Source organism: Camellia sinensis, chromosome 14, assembly GCF_055761805.1.
Source record: "Camellia sinensis isolate YWXY chromosome 14, ASM5576180v1, whole genome shotgun sequence".
Classification (NCBI taxonomy): Eukaryota; Viridiplantae; Streptophyta; class Magnoliopsida; order Ericales; family Theaceae; genus Camellia; species Camellia sinensis.
Genome location: NC_138974.1, coordinates 134,381,527 through 134,396,153, shown reverse-complemented (window position 1 = coordinate 134,396,153; position 14,627 = coordinate 134,381,527). Strand labels below are relative to the sequence as shown.

Genomic DNA, 14,627 nt, shown 5'->3' with positions numbered 1-14,627 from the left:
TGAGATTCGACCGGAGCTGAACTGGAGAATTTATGTTGGGGACATTTGGCAGTTGTACTGTGACGAATCATCCAATCAGCGGGGCAGTGGTGTCGGAGTTATAATTAAGGCCCCTGACGACGCAATAATTGAGCAGGCCGTTAAGCTCGACTTCGAAGCATCAAATAACGAAGCCAAATACGAAACCCTTCTAGCCAGTTTGCGGAATGCACATCTTCTGGGTGCTCGACGTTTGCTTGTGTTTTGCGATTCAAAACTGGTGATCAATCAGCTAAAGGGGGAGTACGCGGCAAGAAACGACCGTATGGCAGCTTACATGAAAACGACCAACTCCTTGCTGGCAAAATTTGACCATCATGAATTGAACCATATAACACGTGATCAGAACACACATGCAGATGCCCTTGCCTGCCTAGCCTCCGCCATTAACTCAGAGATTAAACGGACCATCGAAGTAGGTTTCATCCCAGAGCCGAGCATTGGCCCTTCAGAGGAAGTCCAGGTCAATGTTATAGAAGCTGGACCGAGTTGGATGGATCCCATTGCTGCATTCCTATCTTCTGAACAGCTCCTAGCGGACAAAAAAGAAATGCACAAGCTGCAAAACAAAGCCCTGCGATATTACTTGGATCCGCAATGAAAGCTTTATAAAAAATCCTTTTATAGTCCATACCTAGAATGTGTACACCTGGACAAAGTCGAAGAGCTTCTGACTGAAATACATGAGGGCAATTGTGGCGCCCATTCTGGCGGGCGCTCTCTGGCCCATCGAGCTATAACACAAGGGTATTACTGGTTGACAATGAGAGCTGATGCCGAATGCTATGTGAACAAGTGCGAACAGTGCCAAAAGTTCTCTCATTTGACCCACCTGCCTGCAGAAGAGCTAAGCTCCATAACTAGCCCTTGGCCGTTCGCCGAATGGGGGTTTGACATCGTCAGACCATTGCCTTGTGCCCCGAGTAACAAGCGATTTTTGATTCTCGCGACAGATTATTTTACAAAATGGGTAGAAGCGGAGGCACTAACGCACATCCAAGATTTCGACGTGAAGAGTTTTGTTTGGAGAAACAACATAACGCGATTCGGCATTCCAAGAGCATTTATCTCAGACAACGGCACCCAGTTCGATTGTGGCATCTACTGAGAATTGTGCAGCAAATATGGTATTCGGCCTTATTTCTCCACCCCGGCCTATCCTCAAAGCAACGGTAAAGCTGAAGCCTCTAACAAAACCATCTTACACGGCATCAAGAAAAGGCTGGAGAAAGCTAAAGGGAAATGGGTCGAAGAATTACCGAATGTGTTGTGGGCTCTTCGAACTATGCCCAGACGATCTAATAGGGAAATGCCATTTGCTCTATGCTTTGGAACGCAGGCAATCATACCCCTGGAGATCGGCCTCCGGACCTTAAAATCGAAAATTTTTGATATGGGCCAAAACGACATGATGCTGGCCCTGGATTTGATTTTGATTGAAGAACGCAAAGACCGTGCCCTTGCATCCATGGTGCGGTATCAGCAACAACTTGCTAATTCATATAATCAACGTGTTCAGTTGCGCCGTTACATACCAGGAGAGTTGGTCCTGAAGAAGGTACTCACAGCTGCTAAGAAACCGACGGATCAAAAATTGGGTCCAAATTGGGACAACCCCTATCAGATTGATTCGATCACAAGAGTGAGGGCATATCGGCTCAAAGACATGTTTGGAAGAAGTCTGCCACGGCCTTGGAATTCAACGTACTTACGCAAATTCAATCATTAGACCTGACCTGTGGGGAATGATATTGGTTCTGAATGGCTCACCATGTACATTTTTCACTTTTGTAATGCAAAGATCCCTGTTTACTCATTGTACAAACCAGTTCAAAAGTGTTCCGAATAAAGCCTTCGGATTCAGAGCGCCCTTCGTGGATATCACGATTGGCCAAAAAGTCTTCGGATTCGAAGTCCCATTGGCACATGACGTCTTTAGGCTGATAAAGCCTCCAGATTCGAAGTGCCCTTCGTGGATATCACGATTGGCCAAAAAGTCTTTGGATTCGGAGCCCCATCGGCGCATGACATCTTTGGGCCGATAAAGCTTCGGGATTCAGAGCGCCCTTCGTGGATATCACGATTGGCCAAAAAGTCTCTGGATTCGGAGCCCCATCGGTGCATGACGTCTTTGGGCCAATAAAGCCTCCGGATTCGGAGCGCTCTTCGTGGATATCATGATTGGCCAAAAAGTCTCCGGATTCAGAGCCCCATCAGCGCATGACGTCTTTGGGCCGATAAAGCCTCCGGATTTGGAGCGCCCTTCGTGGATACCACGATTGGCCAAAGTCTCCGGATTCGGAGCCCTATCGGCGCATGACGTCTTTTTGCCAATAAAGCCTCTGGATTCGGAGTGCCCTTCGTGGATACCATGATTGGCCAAAGTCTCCGAATTCGGAGCCCCATTGGCACATGACGTCTTTGCGCCGATAAAGCCTCTGGATTCGGAGCGCTTTCCGTGGATATCACGATTAGCCAAAAAGTCTCCGAATTCGGAGCCCCATCGGCGCATGACGTCTTTGGGCCAATAAAGCCTCCGGATTCAGAACGCCCTTTACGGATTCGGAACCTAGTCGGTGCATAACGCCTTTGGGCCAAATAAATATTTAAAGTCTATTCAAGTCTATCTAAGATTTAATATTTAATGTCTATTAAAGTCCCGGATTCGGAGTCAGGGCCGTGTGTAACACGTATGCTGAATAAAAATTTAATAAAGGGCGATCCGTTATGACGAGCCGGCAAAAATCATTTGCATTTAAGACATATATACATTTGAAATGAACTCCAGACGGCCAATGTCTGTCCAATCATCTAAAACACATTTATTCAAACATTCATGCAATAAAGCACAAAACATGCAAACATATGTATGCCGAACAAAAATTATTAAGAAAAGAACATTGAAAACAAAATATTTTATTCAATCAGCCAATGATTACATAGTTTGTAACGCAATCTGCATTTTCAGTAGCATAATGAGTGTTTTTATCCGACGCCTCCCTCATCGTCACCCTTTTCGACTTCAAAAACGGAAAAGGGAAAATGATCACGCTGGTACAGCGGCAACGCCGAATCAACACCTTTTGCATGAAGAGTCTCTGCAGCCTGAAGTGCATTGATCCAGCCGTGCCTAAATCCCCGGTTCTCGCATCGACAGACCTCTTCTGCAAGTTTCTCTTTGGTTTTGTCGATGCCGACCTTCCGGCCCGCATGGAAGCCTTGTTCGTAACCCATGGTCTTCGCATTCTCTACGGTGAACATGCTTGCCGTGTCTCGGTCGACGATGGCGTGACTCAACATCCTCCACGATCGGGTTGGACTGACCCATCGCACGCGGCTTAGTGGTTTGAGCCTTCCTTAGCTCCCTGAGCTGACGCTTGGCCTTCTCCACGCGAGCCTCCAAGCTACAGATTCTTTCCTCCTTCTTCTCTATTTCACGTCGCGCGGCGCGCACGCGCATGCCGACTTCATAGGCGGTATACAACCCTTTCACCACCCCGTGGATGTCCTCTCGAAATATGTCGAAATCCTGTCAACCGACCATCGACTGTTGGACCTCCGGTGGAAAAATCTGTCGAGGAAACTCGACCACCACACTTGGGTCCTTGATAATGGAGTCTGCCTCCGTCATCAGTTTATTCCCCACGAAAACTGCAAAACTCAATGGTCGCAGTGCCACGTCGGCCTCATTTCTAGGTTGTGGTCGCGGAGAACTTCCTCGTTGTTGTTTCTCCTTTCGAGGTGATCTGCTTCGACGACTTGGAGGCTGACGTTTTTCCCGTTCTTTGGACACCCTACCTCCCGTGCGAGTGGGTTCGCTGCTACGATTCATCGCAGTATCAAGCTTAGCCAAAGTTCGCGCTTCTCCTCTGCTGTTGAAGAACACTCTATTTGACATTCGCACTTATCTAACCCCATGCTACAAATTATTTTAAATCGAGTCTGAACACAGTAAGTGAAGTTACTGGCACGAAAAGTCCATCTCATTTATTTCTAATGCTTATAGCGACCCCGAGGCGATTTCATTAACGCTAAACTCCAAAAGACGGATGCCGATCGATATGTGCCACAGCCACTCCATGTACTAACTTTCGGCTTTTTGGAGTTAAAATGGCCTAATTATCTAAATGGAAATTATAGATGAATGCCTTGGAGTTCATGCACTGGCTGGGGCAAGGACAGATTTATTAATCTAACCGGCCAAGCATCCAGGCCCCATGTCGATCAATATGTGCCACAGCCACTCCATGTACTAATTTTTTGGCTTTTTGGAGTTAAAATGGCCTAATTATCTAAACGGCATTATAGATGAATGCCCTGGAGTTTATGCACTGGTTGGGGCAAGGCCCCATGCCGATCGACATGTGCCCCAACCATTTTTTGAAGTGGAAATTGCCTAGTCATCTAGTCGGCAAGTATACATGAACGTTTTATCCAAAATAGCAACAAAACAATACCATCCATTAATAACATAATTTAGCACAAATAATAGCAAAGTACAAAAGGAATTTTCATTAAGTAAATTGGGCACAAGTTGTAGCCATTTTACATATGAAAATTACTAAACAAAAAGCTGTAAATAGCTGAAAATTACCAAACAAAAAGCTGTAAAAATACATGAAAATCCTAAAACAAAAACAGGAGTCACCCAAATTATTCATCGGAGTCAGACTCCAGTGGCTCAACATCCACTTGCTCGTATGGAATTGGTGTAGCCAATGTCACATCAGCAGCAGCAAGGGCTTTGAGCCAACCATGTTTGAATTCCCGATTTTCTAATTTGGGGACTTCGTCTACGAATTCGGGGAAAACAACATTTTTCTCGGCATTGAATGCCCTGGAAACCTCCAGGTCGGCTACTTCCTTTGTCTTCTTTATTTCTTCCAACTCAGCCTCCAATTTAGAGATCGTTTCCTGGGCCAATTTAAGCGCGTCGTCACTCGCATCCGCCCTCTTCTCGGCGATCGATCTCAATTCTTCAGCGTTACGGGCTCTCTCCATCTCGGCCTCGGCCCGGGCGCCCTCCATCTTCGCTCTTAAAGCCTCGAACTCGGCCCTACTCCTTTGGCCCTCAACCTCCGTTTGTAAACAGCCAATCTGCTCGACAACATCATGATGGCGACGGCCCATCTCGACCATCCTTCCGACAGTCTGCAAAACAGAAAGTTAAGACCAAAACAATATTTGTGTAAAGTGAAAAGACAAAGTCAAGATATATACCAAAAGAGCCGATTGCACAGCCAACGCTATTACAACCAGATCTAGCTCCGTCCAAAAAGTCGCCTTGTCAGCAGGCAGTGAAATGGACGTAGCCATGCTGAGTGCGATCACTGGATCTTTGATTACCGAAGCATCAAAGGGGATCGGCGTGTTTTTTATCTTCAGTTGAATAACAAAAGGCACAATCACATCCGATTCCTCCAAACGAGGTCATTTGTCGACGCGGTCTTCTTCTGAGCCGGCCTCGATCTCTGCAGGGCGCTTCTCTACCCTTTGCTCAGCCTCCACACTAGCTTACCCAGTCGGCTCCGCCTCGGTACTTCGGTTTTTTGCCATTCCCTCCTCAATAGCAGGCAAGGAGGGCTGAGATCTGCTACAGTTAGGGAGGGCTGAGATTCGGCAACCCGAATGGCCTCCGTTCTTCGCCGCACGGCCAGCCTTTCCGCGTTCGCTTTCTTGGCATGTTTAGTGAGGCTTAACCCAACCATGTCTTCTGGGTACGCGCCGGGAAGGTCCTCCAAACCGTGAAAAATATCGTCAAGTGGAAGGTCCTCTCGGCCCGAAGTGGACGGAGGGTTGACTGAACTGAGGCCGGCTTCTTCAAATGCTAACTTCAAAGCCTCGTCAACTTCGGCTTCGGACTAGTCTAACTCGGCGGCTTCAGCTACTTCCGGTCGCTTTGAATCTGATCCCTCGAAACCGACTTGGCTCAAATTTTTGAAATCAGTCAAGATAAGGGCGATGAGAAACTCCTCACCCTTCAGAATTGGGATGTTTTCCACCGCCGAAAAGGTCGTATAAGCAGAACGTGGGCCATCCTCCCCTATTTCTGAAGACTCGGCCGGCCGAAATATTTGAGCGCAACCTTGATTTTCGAAAGAACAGCGTCGTCGGTTGAGGTCAGGACTTTCTTCAAATCGTTTCCTGCACAAGCAAAACCATGACGTCCCGAAAATGAAGCTTTTTAAACATAACAAAAAATAAATAAATAAAAGAAGCGATACAACCACCTGGTTCGCCCCTCCGTTTGGGAATAGGATCGAGGTGATCCTCGCCTTCGCCGAATTCCCAGTTTCCTTGAACGACGACCATAACATCATCAACTCGCTTCCCAGAGCTGGAAAGCATAGTCACTAGTTGATGGTCGGTATCTTTGGCCCTAAGGAAATAACGCTCGTGCCGACCAGAAGACTTGGCCAAGGCGTAACAATGTCAAATAGCGGGAATGCCGACGGTTTAGTGCGATAATCCCCATCACGATTCTAAAGAAGTTGACGTTGGGTTGGGAAGGGATTAAGCCCCAATGGCAGAGCACAGCCCTAAGAAGTGGGTGAAGGGGGAAACGGACTCCACCCTCTGCGACTGGTAGAAGAGGGAAAACGATCGTGGTTTCATCAACCCTCTCCATATCGAGGGTGCCATTTGTCACAAGCGACATACGGACGTCATCAAGAATGGAGAAATGGCGTCGGAAGCTAGAAATTTGATCCGACGAGAGGAGATCTTTTAAATGTTTTTCCATTTCCCCCAGCTAATAGGAATATGTTAAGCCAAAAACAAAGCAAGAAAAAAGATTCAAAGCAGAGAAGGAGAGAACTTACAAGAGGCGAAGAGGATAGAGAAGAAAAGGAAGTTGCAGAGGTAATTCGGAAGGCAGTCCACCAACGAGCGTCTAAAAGCGTGCGTATATTTGAAAAGATGTCAAAATTTTAAATCACAATAAATAGAAGTGTACGAAGAGGCGGGAAGTTGAAATGATAACCGAGAAGCGTGTGTTCAGACATTTGCATTGGAATACGGTCAGCCGCCGAATTTCGGCTCTAACTTTTCGAGTTCGAAGCCAAACACTCCAACCAACTGTCGTTAGTGGATGCTTGAGGGGCAATTGTGAAGGCCGAGTATTCGAAATCGTAGAGATTCCAGATAGTCGGACTTGGGAAAGTCGAAATATATGGCATTTGGCATCGGCTCGCATGCTCGAATCCAACCCTACTCGGCCAAATAGCCGGCTAAGCAAGGGGCCGAGTGAAGAGCGGTTTGCTACAAAATATGCCGAATAGCGAATCGAAAATGGACCTAATCCGAAGGCCCAAGACAGAAAAGATATAAATAGAAGAACATCAGCCAGAGAGAGGTATGTGAGAACCATTATATTTAACTTAGAATACAAGTAATCTTGAGTGTTGAGACTGACTAGCCTGTCAGAGTGCTAATTCTGGCACCCCCGGCTGGAGTGTTTTTTCATTTTCAGGTGACTAGCAGAGGATCACGAGCGTCCCCCAGGATCAGAAGAGTATTTCCAAACCACTTCTCCACAGAAGTTGATGTGTTGGGCAACAAGTTGGAATCTCTCTCTTATGATGTTAAGTTTAAACTTGAAGCTACTAGTGATAAATGAGGAAGCAAGGTGATAAGCAAAACCTACTACCATGTCATGGGTGACATTGAGCTCAATGAAGAGGAAATGATGGCAGGAAAGGACAAGGCTAGGGGGATGTTCAAGGTTGTCGAATAATACTTGATGGCAAACCCAAATGTCTATGGTTGAACCCAAATGCGACTTCTGGATTACTTCTATGTGTGTTTTTTTTGTATTTGAGTTACTTGAAAAGTCACTTTAACTTGAAAATAAGAATAGTCTACACTATATTTCTTTTAATTGTTTTTGGGGGAAAAATGGTTTCATTTGTCAATAAAACCCATGATGTTATCAAAGTGAATTATACATCAGCATTGTTGTTCTACTGTCATTGTTGATTGTTTGTGCTTTTGATATTTTTTCTATGGACTTTCTATAATCAATGGAAAAATTCTTTCAAAGTTGGTTAAAAGTTGATTTATATATATATATATATATATATATATATTTTAAAAGAAATGTATAAAAAAGTAAAGAGGTGATGTAACTCAAAATAGATTAAACGCTAAAATTTGGCTTTTAACCATCTTTTCGAAAGAGCCATTTATAACTGTCTAGTGTTTGTTAAAAACCCAGCAATATTAATTATAAGTACCATGTCATTTTGTTTGGAAACACCGAACTGACTAATATTACGTGAAGCAACCATGTTTTTATAAGAAATATTTTTTTTCCTTACACACTACTAGGAAAAGTGACTTTTTGTGACTGATTATTTGACTGTCGCAAAAACTAATATTTGCAATAACAACCTTGATAATTTTTTCTTCTATTTATTTTGTCATTTTCTTATACCTATGCCCTAATAGAGACTGATTTCCCCTAGACTCTCATTTCCCTCGAATCTGATTGCGCTCGATCTTATCTAAGTAAGTGAATTTGATTTTCCTCTCTCGATTTCGCTCTATAGATCACCACGGTCGTCTGAAGAAGAGACCTCCAACGATATGAACTCTCTCTCTCTCTCTCTCTCTCTCTCTCTCTCTCTCTCGTGTCTCAGTGAGTCTCTTCGAATCATTCATTTGTATTTCAACTTCTTCGTCTCTCTATAGATCACCTTTCGACGAAGATTTGGTTTGAATCAATCCTTCTTCATCTGCTACAGTTACAAGCTGAACCATTCAATTTTTAATTGTGTATTTTCTGTGCTGCGAAAATGATGAACTTGCTTTGAACTTGCTTGATTTAGTTCTGAATTCGAATTATTATTATTATTATTTTCTGTCATGTTAGATTGGAGCATGTGTGTGGATTTTAGCTTATAGTCGTATTTTGGTGAATTGCAAATGTGCTTTGTAGAAGACTATAGAATTTGATCTAAGCATTGGTTTTTTTGTGCTGCGAAAATGATGAATGTGTATTTTCTATGTCCAAATTTCTGTCATCTCTTAAGTAATTTGTGAAAGAACAATTTCTACTAATAGAAAACAAAGAAGCAGAGAAGAATAAGAAAGTTAGAAAAATGAAGAGCTAGATTTTATTATTAATTTCCTGAGATAGAAAACAATACAACTCAGGTTTTATATATTCTGACCTTATAGATTCGGACCTTATAGCCTTCGATAAATAACAAAATTGAATAGATTATATAGCTGTTCAAAACTTATCAACTTCGCCATTTAATTTCGATAGTCTTTCTCTAATCAAGAAAACCAAACCCTAGCTACTTCCATTATCCTAACCCCAATCTCTCTCTCTCTCTCTCTCATCCAAATTTTCAATCAACTCTGAAGTTGGGGATTTTGTAATTCAAGTTGCAATATATGGATTTTCAACTACTGAACAAGGGCTTGAATTTCTCTCGAAGAAAGAAGAAGTGACTTATTGCTTTTGCTTTGTTAAGTGTTTCGAGTTATGGTGGTTATAAGGTTTATCACTTGCCCTCTGTGGCAAGGAAGAGGAAGAGAATTTTCAAGCTCTTGGGAGCTTTGATTTCAGTTGCCGAAATGGTTTCCGATTCCGCGGATACTAGGTGTTGTCTCCAAGGACCTCAAGCATTTTTTGCAGTCTGATTCTGACCAAATTCCCAATAGTCTGAAACAATTGTCTAAAATTACAATGTCAGAGCAGCTTTCACAGTCACTGATTAGGGCTTCTGAGGCTATGACAGTTGGGATTTTGATAGGGTATCGTTCGGAGACCAGAAATGAGATTGAAGAAGGTTCGAATTCGAGTTTTTCCGACCGGGTTGTGGATAAACTCATGTCTACAGCTGGGACTGGATTTGTTTCTGTTGTTGTTGGTAGCTTTTCCCGAAACTTGGTTTTGGTTTTCTATTCGAATGGCCAATACGATGAATGTTCGAATGGCTGCATGCAATGGTTTTGGGTTGGACTCATCGGCTTTGCCTGAATGGTTAAATGTTGTGTCGAGTGATAAGTGTAAACTACTTATCAAGAAGAGGTCTTAAAGTGGAAATTGTTCAATGTGAAAGAGAATCAAGAAACAACTAGCCTCCCAGTGCTATCTTGGTGACATGTCCAAAATTTCTCCTAAGCCAACAGTGACTTATCTTTTTTCCCTTTTTTTTGGGGCGTGTGGGGGAGGATCGAGTTCTGTGTCTTAAATTGCAATAAGGGTTACAAGCAGGGCGATTTTGTCAATTACCTCTACTTAGATTAAGCTCATGAATGTTGCTTCTTCTTTTTTCAATGGTGTAAAAGTGCAACTGTATAAAACCATAATAGAATTTGAGATGTAGGTTTCATTTCTTTATTACAATATGCATGGGGATCACCTTGTGGCCTAAATAAAATAATATTCTGGAAGCTTTTGGTAAGTTGTTTTGATGTCTCAACTGTTAGAGCCTTATACCGCTTCACTTGGCTGGTTATTTTCTCCATTTATCTTGAATTTCTTGGATGTTTTTTTTTTTTAATAAAGGCTGCAAACTATAAAACTTTAAGTTTTTAAGATCTAACACATTCGTGCTGCATACAGCTCATTTAAGCAAGCCATGAAACTAAGACTGTTCACTTTTGGTCTTCTTTGAGGCTGTGGTTTCTATTGCTCTAGCTGACTGTAAAGTCTTTCTTTTATCCTCTTTATTCTTTTTTCTTATATGATTTCATGTGACTCAAATTTCTTTGTAACTGAAAGATTGCTAAGGAGAGAGAGAGAGAGAGAGAGAGAAAAGAGAGAGACTGGAATGAAAGATTGGTATATTCACTATCTGTTATTGTGTTTGTGTATTTACAAGAGAATAAGTTCTCTCTCTTTATAGAGAGGAGAAGGAGACAATGGGACAATGGAGCACCGAAAGCATTACGACAGTACATTAAACAATATAAAGGCTTCTATTAAAGCTGAAGGTTGAAGGTGTGTGGTAGTGGGTGAGCTCTCTTTACAACTACAAAGGTGAGCTCTCTTTACAGCTACGAATGTATAGTATATTATATGTTAACAGCCTCCCGCAAACTCAAGGAGGGTAGGCATCGACCAAGTTGAGTTTGAAAACAAGATCACGGAAGCGCCCAGGAGGATGAGCCTTGGTGAAAAGATCAGCAGGTTGATCGGCAGAAGCAATAGGGAGAAGATGAACAGTACCACGTGTAACATGCTGTCGAATGAAATGACAATCAATTTCAATATGCTTGGTGCGATCATGAAAAACATCATTGTGAGCAATCTGAATGGCACTCTGGTTGTCACAATAAAGAGAGGTAGCGCCAGAAGAGGAAACACCCATATCAGTGAGGAGCCAGCGAAGCCAGAGAAGTTCCTGAGTAGTATCAGCAAGAGCCCGGTATTCAGCTTCGATGCTAGAACGGGCAGTGAGGGATTGTTTCTTGCTACGCCAAGTAAGAAGAGAATCCCCTAAGAAGAAACAGAATCCCGTGGTAGAGCGTCGATCCGTAGGATCCCCAGCCCAATCAGCATAAGAAAAGGCACGCAGTTCAAGAGAGGAGGAAGCAGAGTAGTGAAGGCCATGGAACAGAGTACCTTTGAGGTATCGAAGGATGTGGAGTAGAGCAGTATAGTGGGGAGTGCGAGGAGCCGACATGTACTGACTAACAATGTGAACAGCATAGGCAATGTCAGGACGAGTCACTGTGAGATAGACAAGACTACCGACGAGCTGGCGATAAAGAGTAGCATCATGGAGGAGAGCCCCATCGAGAGGAGTGAGACAAATCTGAGGATCAACTGGAGTAGATGTAGTTTTGCAATCGGTAAGAACAGCACGAGCCAGAAGATCGGATGCATATTTGGCCTGAGATAAATAAGAGCCAGTAGAATCATGAGAGACTTCAAGGCCTAAAAAGTAGTTAAGAGTACCAAGGTCCTTCATCTCAAACTGACGGTGGAGAAAACGTTTAAGGCGGAGAATACCAGCTGCATCATTACCAGTGATAATCATATCATCCACATACAGAAGGAGAATAGTGGTACCATGAGGAGTAGTACGTATAAAAAGAGCAGAGTCATAGGAGCTAGAGGTGAACCCGAAGTCATGAATAGTAGAACTGAACTTAGCAAATCAAGCGCGGGGTGCTTGCTTGAGGCCATAGAGGGCACACTGTAGTTTGCAAACCTTATGAGGGGGAAAAGTAGACCCAGGTGGAGGTTGCATGTAGACCTCCTCAAGAAGATTACCATTGAGGAAAGCATTTTTGACATCCATTTGAAAGAGCTCCCAGTGGCGAGCAGTAGCAACAGCCAGTAAACTGCGAACAGAGGTAAGCCTAGCAACAGGGGAGAAGGTTTCCTCATAATCAATCCCATATTCCTGGTTAAAACCCTTGGCAATAAGACGAGCTTTGTAGCGTTCAATAGAGCCATCAGAATGAGTCTTGATTTTGTAAACCCATTTGTAGCCAATCGCAGTTTTGCTAGGAGGAAGATCAACAAGATCCCAAGTATGAGTTTTGTCCAAAGCTTGAAGTTCATCAGTCATAGCTTGCTGCCAAAGAGGATTAGTACAAGCCTCACGATAGGAGGTAGGTTCATAAGTAGAAAAGGCAGCAGACCCAACAATATAATCACGAAGGTGGATAGGAGGTTGAGTTACCCGGTGTGGTCGACCCGTAGGAGGATCGGTGGGAGGAAGAACCGGTGGAGAAGAAGGTAGTGCAGGGAGAGGTGGACCTTCAGGGAGAGCAGTCTGGTCGGGAGCAGGAGTGAGCAAGGGTGTCTCAATGAAGGAGGAACCTGTATCAAAATCATCAGAGAATAGATCTATGGAAGGATTAGTAAACAGTACATTAGTGGAAAGTGCAGGTAAGTGAAAGGAGGATAGGGAGGAAAACATTTGGTGCTTCCAAAAAACGACATGGCGGGAGATACAAAGACGTTTAGAGAGAGGGTCCCAACAGCGAAAACCTTTATGTTCAATTCCATACCCAAGAAAGCAACAAAGACGAGAACGAGGTTCAAGCATGGTGCGTTCATGAGATTGAAGGAGAACAAAGCACGCGGAGCCAAAAACCCGAAGATTAGTGTAGGGAGGGGGAGTGCCATGCAGACGTTCAAAGGGAGTTTGATTATGGATGACAGGGGTAGGAGCACAATTGATAGTGTAGACAGCAGTGAGGACACTTCCCCCCAAAAGCTTTCAGGGCAGGAAGAAGAGAGAAGGAGAGCGCGAGTAGTGTCAAGAATATGCCTATGTTTCCGTTCAGCACGGCCATTTTGCTGGGACGTGCCAGCACAGGAACGATGAGGCAGTGTACCATGACGCTGAAGAAAAGAAAGAAAATCGGAATCCCGATATTCCATAGCATTGTCAGAGCAAAAAAGTTTGATGGTTTTGGAAAATTGGGTGTGGATCATTTGGGCAAATCGATAATAAAGGGTTTTGAGTTCAGACCGAGTTTTCATGAGAAAAATCCAAGTAAACCGTGAAAAATCATCAATAAAAATAACAAAATAACGAGATCCCCCCATAGTAGTAGTAGGGGAAGGGCCCCAAATATCCGAATGTATAAGATCAAAAGGTGCACAGGAAACATAAGTACTTTTATTGAAGGATAAAGCAGGTTGTTTGGCAAGTTGACAGGGTATACAATCGAAAGTATCTAGAATTACATGACCCAATTGTCCACTAGAAACCAAAAACTTTAAGCGATTAATAGAAATATGCCCTAAGCGACAATGCCAAAGATGAAAAGGAGATAATGAGGAAGCAGATGCAGGAGCAGCGATCTGAGGAGAGTCAGGAACATGAAGGTGAATGAGCTCATAGAGACGTCCGTGCTTACGGCCGATCCCAATAGTCTGCCTCGTCTGAGGGTCCTGCACCAAACAATGAGTAACAGAAAAGGTGACAGTTAGACCAAGTTCACATAATTGACCAATGGAGATAAGGTTTAAAGTGAGAGCAGGGATATGATAAACTTGAGGTAAAGATAAAGAAGATGTGGAAACAGTACCAATATGACGGACAGTCATGAGAGAACCATCAGCAGTTTGAATTGAGGGAATATGAGGAGATGAAGAGATGGAAGAAAATATAGTTGAACTGGAGGTCATATGATTACAACAGGCAGAGTCAAAATACCAAGAAGAGTTACCTGGAATTACAGACAAAGCAGTATGAGGAGGTGTACCAGTTGGGGGGAGAAGGTGTTTGAACATGGCCTCGACATCCGTTGGAGAAAAGAGAGGGGTAGACGGAGTAGGAGACTTGGATAAACCCCCAGCGGCAGCAGCAGCAGTGTGATGAGACTGATTCCCAGAATGAGACTGATTCCGGGAACGATGAAAGCTCCCCCGAGGAGAACCACCGCGAGAAAAGTGGCTGTTGGAGGATGAGCGGGATGGATTGCGAAAACAATCCGGTTGCAGATGACCAGGACTAAGTTTGTTGCAGTATCGGCAGGTTCTGACGGGGCAATTGACCAAGAGATGTGTGGAAGGAAGGCTCCGATTCTGACAGTAGAGGCAGGTAGTGGTCCGCTGGGTGAATGATGACCGGTACGGAGGAGTGGCAAGAACAGAGTCCACATGA

At 43.8% G+C, this 14,627-nt stretch overlaps 1 pseudogene; it reads left to right on the top strand.

Annotated features, from left to right (window-relative positions):
- The first annotated feature begins 9,255 nt into the window (after positions 1 to 9,255).
- On the top strand, positions 9,256 to 10,455 carry LOC114269357 (protein PHLOEM PROTEIN 2-LIKE A10 pseudogene; annotated as a pseudogene).
- The last annotated feature ends 4,172 nt before the right edge of the window (positions 10,456 to 14,627 follow it).